This window comes from Mastomys coucha, unplaced genomic scaffold (genome assembly GCF_008632895.1).
Source record: "Mastomys coucha isolate ucsf_1 unplaced genomic scaffold, UCSF_Mcou_1 pScaffold20, whole genome shotgun sequence".
Lineage (NCBI taxonomy): Eukaryota > Metazoa > Chordata > Mammalia > Rodentia > Muridae > Mastomys > Mastomys coucha.
Window position 1 is genome coordinate 45,305,493 of NW_022196903.1, and position 15,118 is coordinate 45,320,610.

Genomic DNA, 15,118 nt, shown 5'->3' on the forward strand with positions numbered 1-15,118 from the left:
CTGGCAGCTCAACAGTTGAGGTACCTCTGAGGCTATCTGAAACATACTGGGTCTAAAACAGCAGCTATGTCCTCTGAACTGGTGCTACATCCCCCGGGCCCAAGTGCTCTGGGCCCAGGGGACTGTGAGAGATACATGAATCTGAGTCCTAGCCCATCTAAGTTCTAGTGCTAGTCTTACATGTGAGTCTAAGTCCTTCTTCTTCCAGTCCTAGTGCTAGACTGAAGTCACGTAGGCAAGCGACCCCCACATCCAAGGTCAGCAGGGTCTGGTAGCTAGGTATGAAGCACACAAGTACGAAGACATATCTGGGCCACCTCTGAGTTTGGGGTGCCAGACAACAATGCGGAGACAAGAGGCTGACTTTCCTTGAAGTTTTCGCCTCAAATACCGCCATCACGCAAGTGTGTGTGACAGTTTGCCTTTTATTGATGTGATAGACACCACGACTAAACGATAAGGATTCATTTAGCTTACTGTTCATAGTACATCTCAAAGACAAGCCAGGGCAATGATTCAAGGCAGGAACCTTGAGGTGGGGAATTGAAGCAGAGACCATGGAGGGCTTGCTACTCATAGCTTCCTCAGCCTGCTTTCTTATAGCTCACAGGCCCACTTGCCTAGAGGTGGCACTGCCTATTCCTGTGGACTGGGACTTCCTACATCAATTGTTAATCAAGAATATTCACCACAGGCTTGCCTACAGGCAATATGATGGAAGCATTTCTCAACTGATGTTTCTCTTCCCAGACAATTCTAGCTTAATTCTAGTTGACAAAAAAGAAAAAAGAAGGGAGGGAGGAAGAGAAATTAACCAAGTATCTAGTAAAGGACTCAAAATACAATTTTTTTTGTTTGTTTGTTTGTTTGAGACAGGGTTTCTCTGTATAGCCCTGGCTGTCCTGGAACTCATTCTGTAGACCAGGCTGGCCTCAAACTCAGAAATCCACCTGCCTCTGCCTCCCAAGTGCTGGGATTAAAGGCGTGAGCCACCACCACCCGGCTTCAAAATACAATATTAAACTTGCTTATATAATTTAATAAGAAATGATCAGTTCAATGGGGAAATGCTTCTTTCACAAGAGAGCATTATCTCTGAATGAACAGTGAGTGTATGGAAAGTTGATCATCAATCACTAAGAAATGAAAATTAAAGAGACAGTGCCACAGTACAACTGGCTGAACTGGCTGAAGTGAAAACACAAGGTTACAGAAGGCAGTTCACATTCTGTGAACTACATCCTTAGTCACTTCAGGGATGTCTAGATTGAAAGAACCATTCCTGAGATTAGTTTATCAATGTCCTCTGCAGCCAAATGCAGGCTTATACTGCTGCTCCACAAGCCCACTTCTAGATCTATGCCCAGCAAAAATATAGCCACCAACTGGTTTACATAGAAATGCTCATAATCTACAATTGAAAACCATCCAAATGTCCAGGAACAACAAAATGGAAAATATATATAGTGTGCCAGATTTCTAAACAGAAGCCTGTAAACAAATGAAAACAGAACTGTCTGTCGCTGTTAGAAGTGGGGAAGGCTTAAAGCAGGGGGCTGGTGGGCATTGCTGCAGATGGGAAATTGCTGACTGTCTTGTTTTTGTTAATTTCAGTAGTGTTTGCTTTGTGAAAAGCCAGACACTTTCCTGAAAGTATCCTTATACTTGGGGATCTTGAACACAATCAGATGGCGTTTACATGGCTTCTAAATTGTCGATCCTCAACACTGGCAGTGGTACAGTACAACAAGTATTTTTATATACTGTTGGCAGAAATAAAGATGTTGTCACCATTCTTGGAAAGCTGATTAGCAATGTGGACAAAAAATATTCCAAAGTTTATGGTCTTTGACCTAGTAAGTTCGTGTATATGTATCAACCTTAAGGTAATTATTCACTTGATAAAATGGCAATAGAAAAATTATGACAGTGTTGTGTGTAGCTTTTCACTACCCCACCTGTGCTTGGGGAATGGGCCACGCTACCAGCCCCCACCCTGCTTCCCTTGAATCCATAGATAAAAGACACGCACACAGTGGTTCAATTACAAATTGCCTTCTTGGCACAACTGCTGGGTGCTACTATCTCCTGCCTGGAAAACTTTTAGCTCTGCTCCCCCCACCTGCCCCAACTTTAGTTGGTTAGTTGAATCTAGTCCCTGCTAAACATCTCTGAACACCTGCCTATAGGAGCAGCCACAACCCACCATTCTCCCCAAGACCTCACATGGCTGCCTGATTCTCTCTCTCCAAAGCATAGCATGGCAAACTCTCCCTCTCCTTCCTTCCTTGTGTCTCCCTTTTCCTCTCCGGACCTAGATGTCCTGCCTGTATCTTCCACCCAGCAATCGGCCCTTGGCTTGCTTTACTGACAAACCAAGAACCAATTGGGGACCTTAGCATCAGAACCGCCCTTACATGACAGGATACTAAACTTCATATTCCATATGAAGTTTATACTCCAAACTATTTAAATATATTTAAGAAGGAGAGGCTGGAAGAAAGTACACTGAGAATCATGAATGCTGAGTCCCTAACTGCAATGAAGCCGTAATTCCAATGTGATGGTGCTGGGGCGTGTGGCCTTTGAGAGTTAACCAGGTTTACAAAGGTCACCAGTGGGTACTCCTGGTAGAATTGGGAACTATCAGAAACAGGAGACAGACAAGGTCTCCTCTCTACAGTCAGAGGCTGCAACAGTAAAGTTGCTATTATGAATCTGGAAGAGAGATCTCAGCCAAGCCAAGTCTTGCGGGGATGCTGACCTTGTAATTTTGAGTCTTGGGAACTATGAGAAATAAATATTTATTTTTTTTCTGCAAGTATATGGTATCTTGTTATAGTAGCCAAGCATAATGATCTAAAGTTTTGTGTGAACATATGGATTATTTCTCCCTTTTTTTGAGATTTACCATAAACAAATTACATTTTAATTTAAAATTTTATATATTTACTGGGGTTGGGGGCATTAGTTAAGGGTTCTATTGCTGTGATAAAACACCATGACCAAAAATCAAGTTGGGGAAGATTTGGCTCACACTTTCCATATCATTGTTTATCATCAAAGGAAGTCAGGATAGGAGCCTGGAGGCAGGACCTGGTACAGAGGCATGGAGGAATGCTTCTTACTGGTTTGCTCCTCATGGCTTGCTCAGTTTGTTTTCTTATACACTGCCAGGCTGGACTACACAGGCATAGCATCATGTGCAATGGACTGGCTCCCACATCAGTCACTAATTAAGAAAATGCTCTACAGGCTTCCCTACAGCCCAATCTTATGGGGCATTTTTTTTTTCAACTGGGGTTTCCATTCTCTCAGATGACTCCATCCTGTGTCAAGTTGGCATAAAATTAACCAGCACACATGGTATGAGTGGGGAAGGGCAGGGGACAGCTTGTGGGAGTCCTCAATTTCCACCAAGTGGGACCTGGGGACTCCAACTCAGGTCATCAGGCTTGGCAGCAAGGCTTTTTACCCTGGAAGTCATCTCCTTAGCCCAGTTTTAATTTTCAGAAATGTAATTGCTCACTGATTGTGAGTAAGTCATCCTAGGGAAAGGCCAAAAAGTACAGAAATCCCGAGTGAGGGCTGGAGGTTTCCCATTCCCGTAAGCATCAGAATCTGCTTATCAATTTTTATAATATATTTTACTTAGCATATAAATACAAAGCATGCACACACAGGGAAGGAAATGTGCATTACAATGTTTGGTGGTTTGTGTTTTGTTTTTTAAACTAGTGCTTAAATAAAAAATAAGAACACTGGGAGCTAGATGTTCCCGTTTTTATTGTCTGCCCCATGCCATGATTTAAGTGTCACGTAACAACATAAAGCAGTACTTTCCTGAAACATAAACTGCTTTGTGCTGGTGGCTGCATGCCAGGTCCCCACCTGCTTAATACCTGCTTAGCTTCAGATGGCTCCTGTGTTGCCATACTGGGTCCCTCTAACATACTGTAAAATGCCTTAATGACAAACGCCAGATAATTAGTAAGTTTACATGGTAATTTCTCTAGATCTAGACCAGCCTTTATCACATAGTATTCAGTACTACCCATTACTTTTATAATCAGAAATTTGAGAAGTACACACGATTTTATTCTAAAGGAATCTAGATGCAATTGCAACTGGGCTCGGGTTTCCTGAGTATGCCTCTTCGTTTGTTAGGGTTGAAGTAGGAAGTCAAGTGTCTGAGTTTTCATCAAAGATGGTTTGTGAGAGGCACCTCGCTGACCTGGACTGCACTGCTATACTGAGCACTACATCAGTAGACACTGCTGTTTGCATACTAGAAAAGCCAAATTATTTAGAACTACCCAAAGGGATCAAACAATAAATATTCTCCTTACTCTAAACACAGCAGGTGAAGCTGTTGTGAATCATGTATCCCTGTCACCTGAGATGGCACTCACACTGTCCCCCGTTTCTGTCCTCCTGTCCCTTCCTAGTCTGAGTCTTTAAACCTGGCAGCTGGTAATTTTCTGGAGATTTCTCTATACACACACTTCTACGTGGATGAATTAAAACCTAGGTACCCACCTGGCTCTGTCTCAGTAGGGTTTTTGCACATCAATTCCAGCAGTCAGGGGTAATTAGGAGTAATTCCAACCCTAGCAGCATCTCTGTGGTGTCATTAAAGATTCACTGCATAGTCCATGACAACAGCTCTTCAAATGCCTCAGCCCTCCTCCCAGCAATTGCCCAGAAGGAAGCCTCCATCCTGGCTCACTCTAACCTCTCTCTTCTCAAAGTCAGTTCCCACCCTGGCTTCTCTGTGTTGTGCAGTGTGTTGCCTCTAATCTGTAGTTCAACACCCTGAAAGAGGACAAGGTGGGGGAGGAGGGGGGGGGTGGGAGGAAGCAGAGAAAGAGGTGGAAGAACAAGAGTAATGGAGCAAGGTCTAGATGCTTTCACCCAATAGGATATTATAGTTAATAAATAGACCTCCTACATGTGAGGTCTAGAAGTGGGTGTATTGACATTGTATTAGTTTAGAAAATCAAGGGAGGGGTCTTTGGTTGGTTGTTTATTTGTTTTGTTGTTTGCTAGTTTTGCTTGAGAAAGAAAATAACATTTATAGAGTGTGGAATGCTGTGCAATGTCCCATTTATGCTTTGCACTTAGCTAGCACATTACTGGTAAGAGGGATTTGCTTTGCCTCTGTGTTAGACCTGAGGACTATGTTTGCTCCTGCTTAGTGTCAGATGTAGTGGTGCATGCCTTTAATCCCAGCACTTGAGAGGTAGAGGCAGAGGAAGGTGGAGCTCTGTGAGATTAAGGCCAGCTTGGACAATCAGAGTTCAGAGCTACATAGTGAGACCTTGTCTAAGATAGATAGAGGATAGATAGAAAGATAGATAGAAAGATAGATGGATAGATAGATAGATAGATAGATAGATAGATAGATAGATAGAGACTAGATTACCTTTGTCTGCTGATTCTCATGGTAGTGCAGTGATGCTGCATGTTCACACTGGCTGGAGAGGCTGGGAGGAAGCCCAGCCCTTGCAAATGACAAAGCTGAGACGGAGAGAAGGCTGGTGGGTAAGGTGCAAAGCAAGAGCAAGGCAGGTGATTTGTTTGGGGTGGAAGCAAAAGAGATGCTTGATTGGGGAGCTGCAGGGAAGATTTGGTGGCAGGTGGCATTTGAAGAATTTACTTGGGAGCATGCAGGGTAACCCCTTGCACTGTCTGTCCTCTGAGTGCATGTTCATTTTTAGTCACCCTCCCATAACCCCTGTCATTATTTTTCCAGCCTGGGAAACAGAACCTCGGTAGCAGGCAGTACTTCTGTTCTCTTGGTAACACATGGTGAACCACAAATGGCAACTACTGTGTTCTGGGCCTAAGATTATTTGGGGGTCTGTTCCAAAGGGTTGTTCACTGTTATTGGGCTCACTGCCCCCAGCCAGCCTGAGTTGGATTCTGGTTTGCTGTCCCCACAATAGTAGGACACTGTTGGGGATTGATTCTAATGCTTTGAATTAATCCAGTCCCCCAAATCGGGAATCTGCGTGTCCAAATGCTGAAGGTCCTTGTTCCCAGTTGGAAGGAGGAGAGTGCTATGACAGGGAAGAAGAAAGACCAGACCTAAAGGCCTGCCAACATGTGAGAATCAGGGAAAGTGGCCACACGGGCCACCCAATTGTGTTTGGGGTAGCAGAGATGAAGTATGAAATATAGATTTTAAAAGATGTTAATTCAGGAATACTGAAGGGGAGTGCTTGCTAGTAGCAGGAGGATTAGAACTGCCCAGGCTTTGAGTTGGTCAAGGCATATTAAAATTAACTTGCGTGTGTGTGTGTGTGTGTGTGTGTGTGTGTGTGTGTGTGTGTGTGTGTATGTGTGTGTGTGTTTCATTCACAAATCCAGAGAACTCTTGGGCGGGTGTGGAGAGCAAGAGAGAGACCTGTCCGGAACACAGAGTGGGTTAGCTAAATTCAACACTACAGACACTAATAGGGATTTGATATATCCAAGTAGGGATGCTTTCAGAGGGTCAGGAAGGTTGAGCCAAAGGAAGGGCAAAGGAAGAGGACACACTCCCACTGAAATTCTAGGTGCTTCCCTGGCATCATTTGCAACCAGGCCTGTCAAACCTACTGGCTCTCGGGGAATGTCTTTCACGTTCTGCCCTCCACGTAACCATGGTGGTGGTGACTCTGCTAGTTGCACTAAAGCATGTTGTTGGTTTCGTGGATTCAAACATCCGGTTACCATGCCTGCAATCCCAGAACCTAGGAGGTGCAGGCAAGTATATCAGAAGTTCAAAGTCATCTTGAACTACAGGAGACTCTGTTTGATAAAGGCACACACACACACACACACACACACACACACACACACACACACACCAAGAAACAAAATGCAAAGAAAACCAATGGGTATAGCCTGGGGTCATCACAAAGCTACAGCACTATTGGAAATTTTAATTAAAATGAAATATTAAGAGCACTTTCAGAGCACCCTCTCATATTAACTTCTTCATTCTCAAGGCACTTGATTTTGATCACTGAGAAACTCTTCTATGATTAAGTGGCTGAACCTGGTCATTAAACTAGGGATTGGCAAGGCCAGAGCTCAAATTCCACTCCCTGTTCATCTGTGGCTCTCCCCACTACTCTGTCTCCCTATTTCTACATCTGAGAAATGCCTTGGGTGTATAAATTACTTTCCATAATTATGTTCCATGGCTAAGCAATGTCTTTAGGGGGTCACAGAACCAGAGAAATCTAAAGATAAATCAGTTCCCCAAAACAAAGAGCTGAATTTTTTTTTCTGTTGTTGTTTTGATAAATCACAACACAAAGCCAGACATTTGCTCAAGATCGATGATGGTCTGGTTTCTTTTTTACCAGGCCCTGTCTGATGGGAAGGAAGGACACAGAGAGATTTATTGCCAGCCATCATGTGACATCATTGCCAGCCGTGTCAGCAGGTGCGACCCACATCACTTGAGTATGTCAGCTTCATGAATGGCAAGGTCACTTTGTCCCCTGATTTAGTCCTGCCAAATTCAAAACCCAGCTCAAGGACTGCGCTGGCTGACTAAATATACCCTCTAGTGCCTCCTGCCTGGATGCTGTGGTACCCCTGGCTGATGCCCACTGTTTAGAAGCATGTTCCCAATTCCAGTCTTCCTGCCCTCAGTCCTAACAAGTGAAGGGAGTCAGTGTTTGCTTGAACCTTCCAAGTGATTACTCACTCTTTTTACTTGCCTAGGCATCTTCTGAAAGGAAGGGGTGGCTCTCTCCCCACCCCTTACCTCTGTGCTTTGCTTATCAGTTTAAAAATCATGATGTGACCAGAGGGAGAAGTGACCTAATGTGCAGAGATCTGAAACTAGATGGACCGGCCAAAGGAGAGGACCTAGCTCTCCCCAGAGCTGGTGGCAGAAGAATGTGTTGGAGGAAGAGCAGGAGACAGTTCTTTAACCTTCACTTTAAAGTCCTGTGAAGATTCTGTAAGACCCTGTCAAGCCTTAGCTTACCAGAGACCCCCTGAGTGAACCATGTGGAGCCTGATCAATGCAAAAAGCAAGAGGATTTTTACTGTTCCAGTGCACTGGGATCATCCCAGACCCTAAGGAGAGGAAGCGACCCTGCACAACTTGTTCAGTGAGCTTTTATACAATTTTCAGGGCAGCAGCCATTAGACACAATGTGATTGGCAAAACAGTGTGACTTTTAAACTGATTGGTCTTCAGGGAATGAGGTGGCAAGGACTTCCCTTGTCTGAAGGTGGGCAAAGGTCCGCCCTGCAGAATGTGTCCCCACCTGCAGGTTGGTTCTCACCCTGTGGTCTGAGGAATGTTGATTAGCCTTTCCCTTCCAGAGGGCAAGAGTTCCACCACCTTCCCAAAGTTCCTGAGCTTATCTCATTAAGCTCGACAGAAATTCCTGGCCTCCCAGTGTTTTCCTGAGATGTACCTGTTTACTCGGTTCTCACAATTCCACCCCTGAAAATTCATCTTTATATCCCTTAGGGTCTGACCTCAAAAGCAAAAAGCCTTCTGAATATCCTAACAGAGTTCAAAGCAGGCAAGTGGTCTCTGATAGAAGGAACACACCAAGCCCTGTTAAGAAGCCCCAAGCCCTGGCTCAGGGGAGTTCAGAGACAAGGTCACCTGACAGAAGCTGGAGCCTTGTTGGGCCAGGCTGGTAGGGATGGGACCACTGAGGAGAGACTAGTGTTACAGACAGATGTCCCTTCCTTTTCTCCTGGTGTCTCCCATTACCCTTCATTTTGGATATGCCAGGTTTAAAACTGGGAACATGGAGGCTTGAGAAACTTCAAGTGCCTACTCAGTCTTTAGAACTGGAGCAAAACTGGAGGAGGGCAAGTCATGTAGCCCAAGAAGCAGCCAGAGTAAAATAAGACATGTTTCAGTTAATGAGTGCTTGCAAAGCTTATCTTAAGTCATAGAGTCTTATGCCTGATCATAAAGTTTGAGTTTGGATTCAAGATGTGTATAGCCATTAGAGGCTACTCATTCTGGTAAACAAAACAGAAGGCCCTTTGGGATACAGCTGTTGATACTCAGTGTATTAGTAAGTTATCACACACTGTTTAAGCTCAATGAGACGCAGGCGCTGGATTTGGGGTTGACACTTCAGACCCAGCTATATTTTTGTCCTCCAAGACCTCTTGTCCAGGAATCAGCAACCCCATACCCATCCTGTGGAGAGGGGAAAGAAAAAGAGCCTGATGGCCCAAGAGTAAGCATTATGTCCCTAACAACAGAAGGGAAAGAACACTGGGTAAAAAACACTGTGTTCTTAAACACAGCTGGGGAAAAACAATCAATGCCAGGACCTTCCCAAAGCTAAAGACTAAACTACTGTGTATCCCATGGTATAAAGGCACCTATGGTGGGAAGGGCTCCTTAGAAGTCTCACCCAGGAACAGATGTTCCTCCTGGGACTCTGTATGTGGAACAGAGGCTCCAGCTGAACTGTTTTGGTTCCTAAATTTGCCTAGGCAGCATCTGCTGGACACTGTATGTGTCTAGTATGATGTTCTATTGTATTTCTGGTACTCACCATTTTTATTAGTCACTATTCAATTACTGTGAAGAGACACCATGGCCAACTCTTATAAAGGAGAACATTTAATTGGGGGCTTGCCTGAAGTTTCAGAGGTTTAATCCATTAATATCAAGGCAGGGAGCATGGGGCCCACATGGCACCGGAGCAACGGCTGAGAACTCCATTGTGATCCATAGGTAGAGAGAGACTCTGGGCTTGGCAAGACTTTTGAAACCTCAAAGCCCACCCCCTGTGACACACTTCCTCCAAAAAGGTCACACCTCTTAACTTTTCTAAATCTTTTAAAATAGTGCCACTCCCTGGTGACTTAGCATTCAAATATATGAGCCTATGGTGTCCATTCTTATTCAAATCACCACATTCCACTCCCTGGCCCCCAAAGGCTTGTAGTCATATCAATGCAAAAATGCACTTCTTCAAACTTCAAAAGTTCCCATAGTCTATCACAGTTTCAACACTGTTTCAAAGTCCAAAGTTCAAGGTAGCTTTAACTGTAAGCGCCTGAAAAATCAAAATAAAAAGGCAGGTCACATGCTTCCAATGTACAATGGCACAAGGGGCCTCCAAGGGGGAGGAAAAACTGGACCAAAACAAGATCTAAAATCAGCAAGGTAAGCTCTGCATCTCCATGTCTGATGTCAAAGTATTCTTCAGCTCTCCAATCCTTTTCAGCTTTAATGACTGCAGCACACTTCTCTCTCTTGAACCAGTTCCTCACTCATTCTACAGCTCTCATTGGCAGCTATACCCCATGGCTCCAGCATCTCCAATCTCTTGGAGTCTCCAACACAAACCAGGCTTCACCTAATGGGTTCTCCAGTCCTCTATGCAGAGACACCCCTGACACATGCCTAGCCTCAGCAGCTTTCCTTGGCAACAGAGGAAGATTCCACAACCCCTGTCTTATATCCTCGAGTCAGAAGTCTATGGCCAAAGTTGAGTTTCCCATTCTTGATGAGGCTGAAATCCCACTCACCCACCCACACGTGTGCCTTCCATTACATATACATCAGCTTTCTGTTGCTGATGATTTCCTTTACTGCTTAAGTTTTCTTTAATAACTTTTCATAAGTTGGAAGCTTAGCTAGCCCTAAGACCACCCCTCTTCTACATCCATTTCATATCAGGCTCTTCTTTAAACTTCCATCCCCTTAAGCACTGGACTTAGCTCTCTTCCACTTCCTGGTATTCCTTTTCTCTTCAAACTATACATTTTGTATTTCTCTTTGCCTGACTTGTTCTTTTGCATTATAGATCTGCATAGGAGTGATCACTAACCACATGACACACACAGTCAATACTAGGCTGTCTTGAAATTTCTGCCAATGCCATTAATCCAAAACTCTTCAGTTACATTTCATGCAGGCTTTTTTTTTCGGACAAGAGTAGAAAGCAGCCACAATCTTCTCCAAAATGTCAGAAGAATGGTTTCTTGGCCACCTACCAACAGTCTTCTGAAACTTCTTGAGCTGAATTCCCACAGTTTAAATGATCTTCAATGCCACTGTCTTCCATGCTCCTACTAGTATGGCCCATTAAACCCTGCTTAAAGTGTCCAACTGCTTTTCTAGTCCAAAGTCCCAAAGTCTTCTGTATTCCAACAAGCAGCATGGCTAGGCCTATCAGAGTAATATACCAGTCCTCAGTACAAACTTCTCCCCATTCCTGCTTCCAACTTCTGTCTTAGTCACTCTTCTATTATTGTAAAAAGATACAATGACTAAAGCAAATCTTATGAAAGATAGCGTTTAGTTGGGGCTTGCTTATAGTTTCAGAGGTTTTATACGTTATCATCATGATGGAGGATATGGTAGCATGTAGACAATTGCTGGAGCAGTAGATGAGACATACATCTTGATCCAGAGGCAGGGGTAAGTGGGTAGGGGAATCATGAGCCTGGAATGGGCTTTTGAGACCTTAAGCTCACTCCTCCCCCTGCCCCCAGTGATACACTTCCTCCAACAAGGCCATACATTTTAATCCTTCCAATCCTTTCAAAAGAGTGGCACTCCCTGGTGACTAAGCATTTAAATACATGAGCCAAAGGGGGTCATTCTTATTCAAACCACTATATCATTTTATTCTTGCTAGCTGAGTATTATATAATATAAATTCAGTCCTTCAAAACTGAAAACATAATTATGATGAAGCCTTCCCCCATGATGCAAAAGTTATAATAGAATAAGTAAAAATTGATGGTGTACCTAGGTAAGAAAAAGAAATAATTGTAGTTGACCTTGGAGTTCATATCCTCTGAGATAGTTGGAAGTAAAGAATGAAGTTGATGAGGTCATAGAGAAGAGGTTATGTAGAACTTCCCTACAGGGATGATTAAGTAAGATAAAAAAAAAAAAATCAAGAGGATAGATACTTCAAGAGATCAACAAAGGACCCTCTAATTTTCATTTCGGCAAGAAATGCCTAAATATATAAAATCTATGAATAACAAATATCATAAACATTAGAGGGTAATGAATGCCCTAAATAGGACATCTACAGCCCCTCCAAAGCTTTGGAAAATGGGGTGGGGTTGAAAGATCCCCAGAACTAGGGAGACCCTCACTCAAGTCTCGGGATGACACGGCCACCCAATAACTCACGAGAGACCGATCTTACTGCAAGCGCATGAGGTTTATTGGGGATAAGCCAAATCTGGGGTCGAACACGTAGCCTGGCAGGCCAGAGGAGTTCGACCCCGAACACAAGAAGTGAGGGGTATTTAAAGGGAAAAATCACAAACTAAGGGGGGTGAGAGGGTTACCAAGGAAACATAGCATGAAAACAATAGAAAATTCTAAGGGAACCCACTCCCTAGTTGAGTCAGGTCACAAGGAAGTCATCCTGCACACTCATTGTCTAGAGGAATGTGGTTTGGTCGATGATATCTTCTTAATGGCTGACCACTATTCTGTTCCTTATTCTGGGCAATGCTATCTTCTTAATGGCTGACTGCTATCCTGTTCCTTATTCTGGGCCCTAGCTGGAGGGGGTCTCTGTGACCAACAAGTTCCTGGCTCATTACAGAGACTTCCTATGCCTTCTTTAAGTAAAGGTTATACACTATACATTAATGCATCTCCATTAACATGCTTTTTCCAAATTTCTAAATTCAGTCTTTCAGGGTGAAAAGGGAAGAATGGGGAGTTAGGTGAAATGCTTGTCTTCTGGACATCATATGGCTATTGCACTCATGAACTCACAACGTCTGAATAAGAAGCTGGGGCCATCAGCATTCTATCTTGAATGTGGGAGAGCCTCATGAGGCTCCTCTCCTTCAGGAGCTGTTGGTAGTGAATGTGGTGGGGAAGGAGAAGTCATTTTCTTCAGTGATGCAGTTACTGGAGACCAAAAAGACATGAAAGTGGGAAGATGACTTCCTGAGAAAAAAACGGTTCAGTGGGAGTGGAGGTGGATGAGAGAGGATAAGGGGTTGAAAATGACCAAAATACTTTGTGTGCATTGTAAAATTATGGGGGGGGGGGGAAACCCAGTACAGATTAAGAAAGAAGAAATATAGAGCAAAGCAAAGGGTTTTAGAATAAGTCCAAATCTTAAATTGAGTTCATTTAGATAAAATAAAATTCATTACATACTCTAACTCTTCTCCTTGGACGTCATAGTGGTATTTTATGACTATTGAATTTTATGATTCCTGAATTTCTTCCTATTCCCAGGATTCTGGGATCCCAGCCTATTCTGTTAGAGCAGTTTCCCGTCTGTCAGTTAATCGCTGGCAACACGAGCACAGCTAGGGTTAAGAGCACAGTGAACACTAATTGCTGTCCAGCCCGGCAATTGGATTTCCATCAACCACCAGTGAACTCTGCTGGTAGGAGGAAAGTCAATCCCATCTGCCAAGGAAGAGGAAGCAGAGTAGCTATGCCCTTGGCCCCAGCAACCTCTTCTTCAACTGCAAACCAGATGAACTCGACTCATACCACGGCCTACAGTTCTCTGAGTCACATTGAGCCTAGGAACTATAAGCTGTGCATCTTGAAACTGCTCAAGAAGTAAATGGGGCTAGACATGGCTTAGTGCGAGGTGCCCTGTCAGAGACACTCAGCAGACTTACTTTGCTATGGGGTATCTGTCAGGTAACTAGGCTCCTTATAAATGCTAGTAGTGGTATTGCTGCATTGCTACAGACTTCCTGGCACAAAAAATGAGCAGTGAGTATGTCCTTGGAAGACTGCTGAATGGGCCCCGAAAGCTTATGCTTGAGTCTGTTTTCCCCTTCCAAGTGACTCTACTAACCATTTAATATTTGTAACAAATTCTTCCTGCTTAAACTGGCTTGAAGATGTCTCAGCTTCAGCTGTCAACTGGACATAGAGCCATCTGAGAGAGTCTCAATTGGAAGATTGCCCAGTTCCCATTGGCCTATGGCCATGTCTGTGAGAAACCATCTTGACTGATGATTGATGTGGGAAGGTCCAACCCATTGTGAGCAGCACCATCCCCAGGCAGCTGAACATGAGCCACATAAGAAATCGGGCTGGGCATGACCAGTCAGTGAGCTGGATATAGAATCAGGACCTCATGCTTGTGTGGCAAGCAAGCATTTTACTAACTGAGCCTTCTCCCCAGCCCCTGATCTTGGAATTTCCACCTCTAAAACTGTGAGCTAAATAAACCACTGTGTGGTAAATATTATTTGGGGGTTTCTACCCCACCTTAGATCATTTAGTTCCCAAATAAATGACACAAAAATCTTTCGAATTATAAGCTTAAAAGCACTAGAGCCTAGCAGATATCAACACTCTGTAATATTTTGTTTACTTCCCTGTCAGTAAGCCCAAAATATCACGTCCCATGTTCCATCTGGGCTGCTCCTACTCCAACAAGCCAGCTCTCACGGCCATGCATGTGCTCATGATCCACCTACCCCATGGTGACTTCTTCCTTCTTCCTCTTCTCCCTCCTCTCATGGTCCTTGCCTGAGACCCCAACCCTGAGATAACACTCATCCTACCTCTCTTTGTCCCAGCTACAAGCTGGAGTCATCTTTACTACCCAATCAGGGATAACTTGGGGGGGGGGCAAGTTTTACACAACAAGAGCTGGTATGCATGAGGATCTACTCAACTTGGAGCAACCAAATCTTGGGATTCAGTATTTAACATTTAAATACATAGTAGAACCAGACTAATCTACTACAAACCATTGGGAGAAACAACAGAAATAACCTTCAAGAATAATGCTTCCTGCTCCATCCCCCACATCCAGTCTTCACTTATTCTTTACCATCCATCTTCTTCCCTTCCTTCTTCCGTTATTTGGCTGGATTTCTCTAGATCCACTTACTCCTGCATGTATCAAATATTTGTATGATGCTTATTATGTGCCAGCAAGGATCTAAGTGCTTTATACATGTATTGCCTCAGTTGACGTGGTCCTCAGGACAGTCCTAACAATCTAAGTGTTATTTTCAACCATGTTTTGCAGGTGAGATAGAAGTTGGGTAACTTGTACAAGGTCACACCTACACCCACTCATCTCTGTCCTTGGTGAGATGCTCCATCCTTTGATCACTCTGTTTGTTGCTTCTATTCTCTAAATAGCCCCCTCTG

General features: G+C 43.9%; 1 long non-coding RNA gene across 2 annotated transcripts in view; it reads left to right on the top strand.

The window, feature by feature from the left end:
• Window positions 1-15,118, top strand: part of LOC116098111 — a 42,289-nt gene that overhangs the window by 3,926 nt on the left and 23,245 nt on the right. Inside the window, exon 2 of one of the 2 annotated variants that reach the window (XR_004121708.1) lies at window positions 7,359-7,438. This is a non-coding gene — a long non-coding RNA (uncharacterized LOC116098111). Of the gene's footprint in view, window positions 1-7,358; window positions 7,530-15,118 lie in introns of those variants that run through there. The other variant, XR_004121707.1, reaches the window with a different exon arrangement.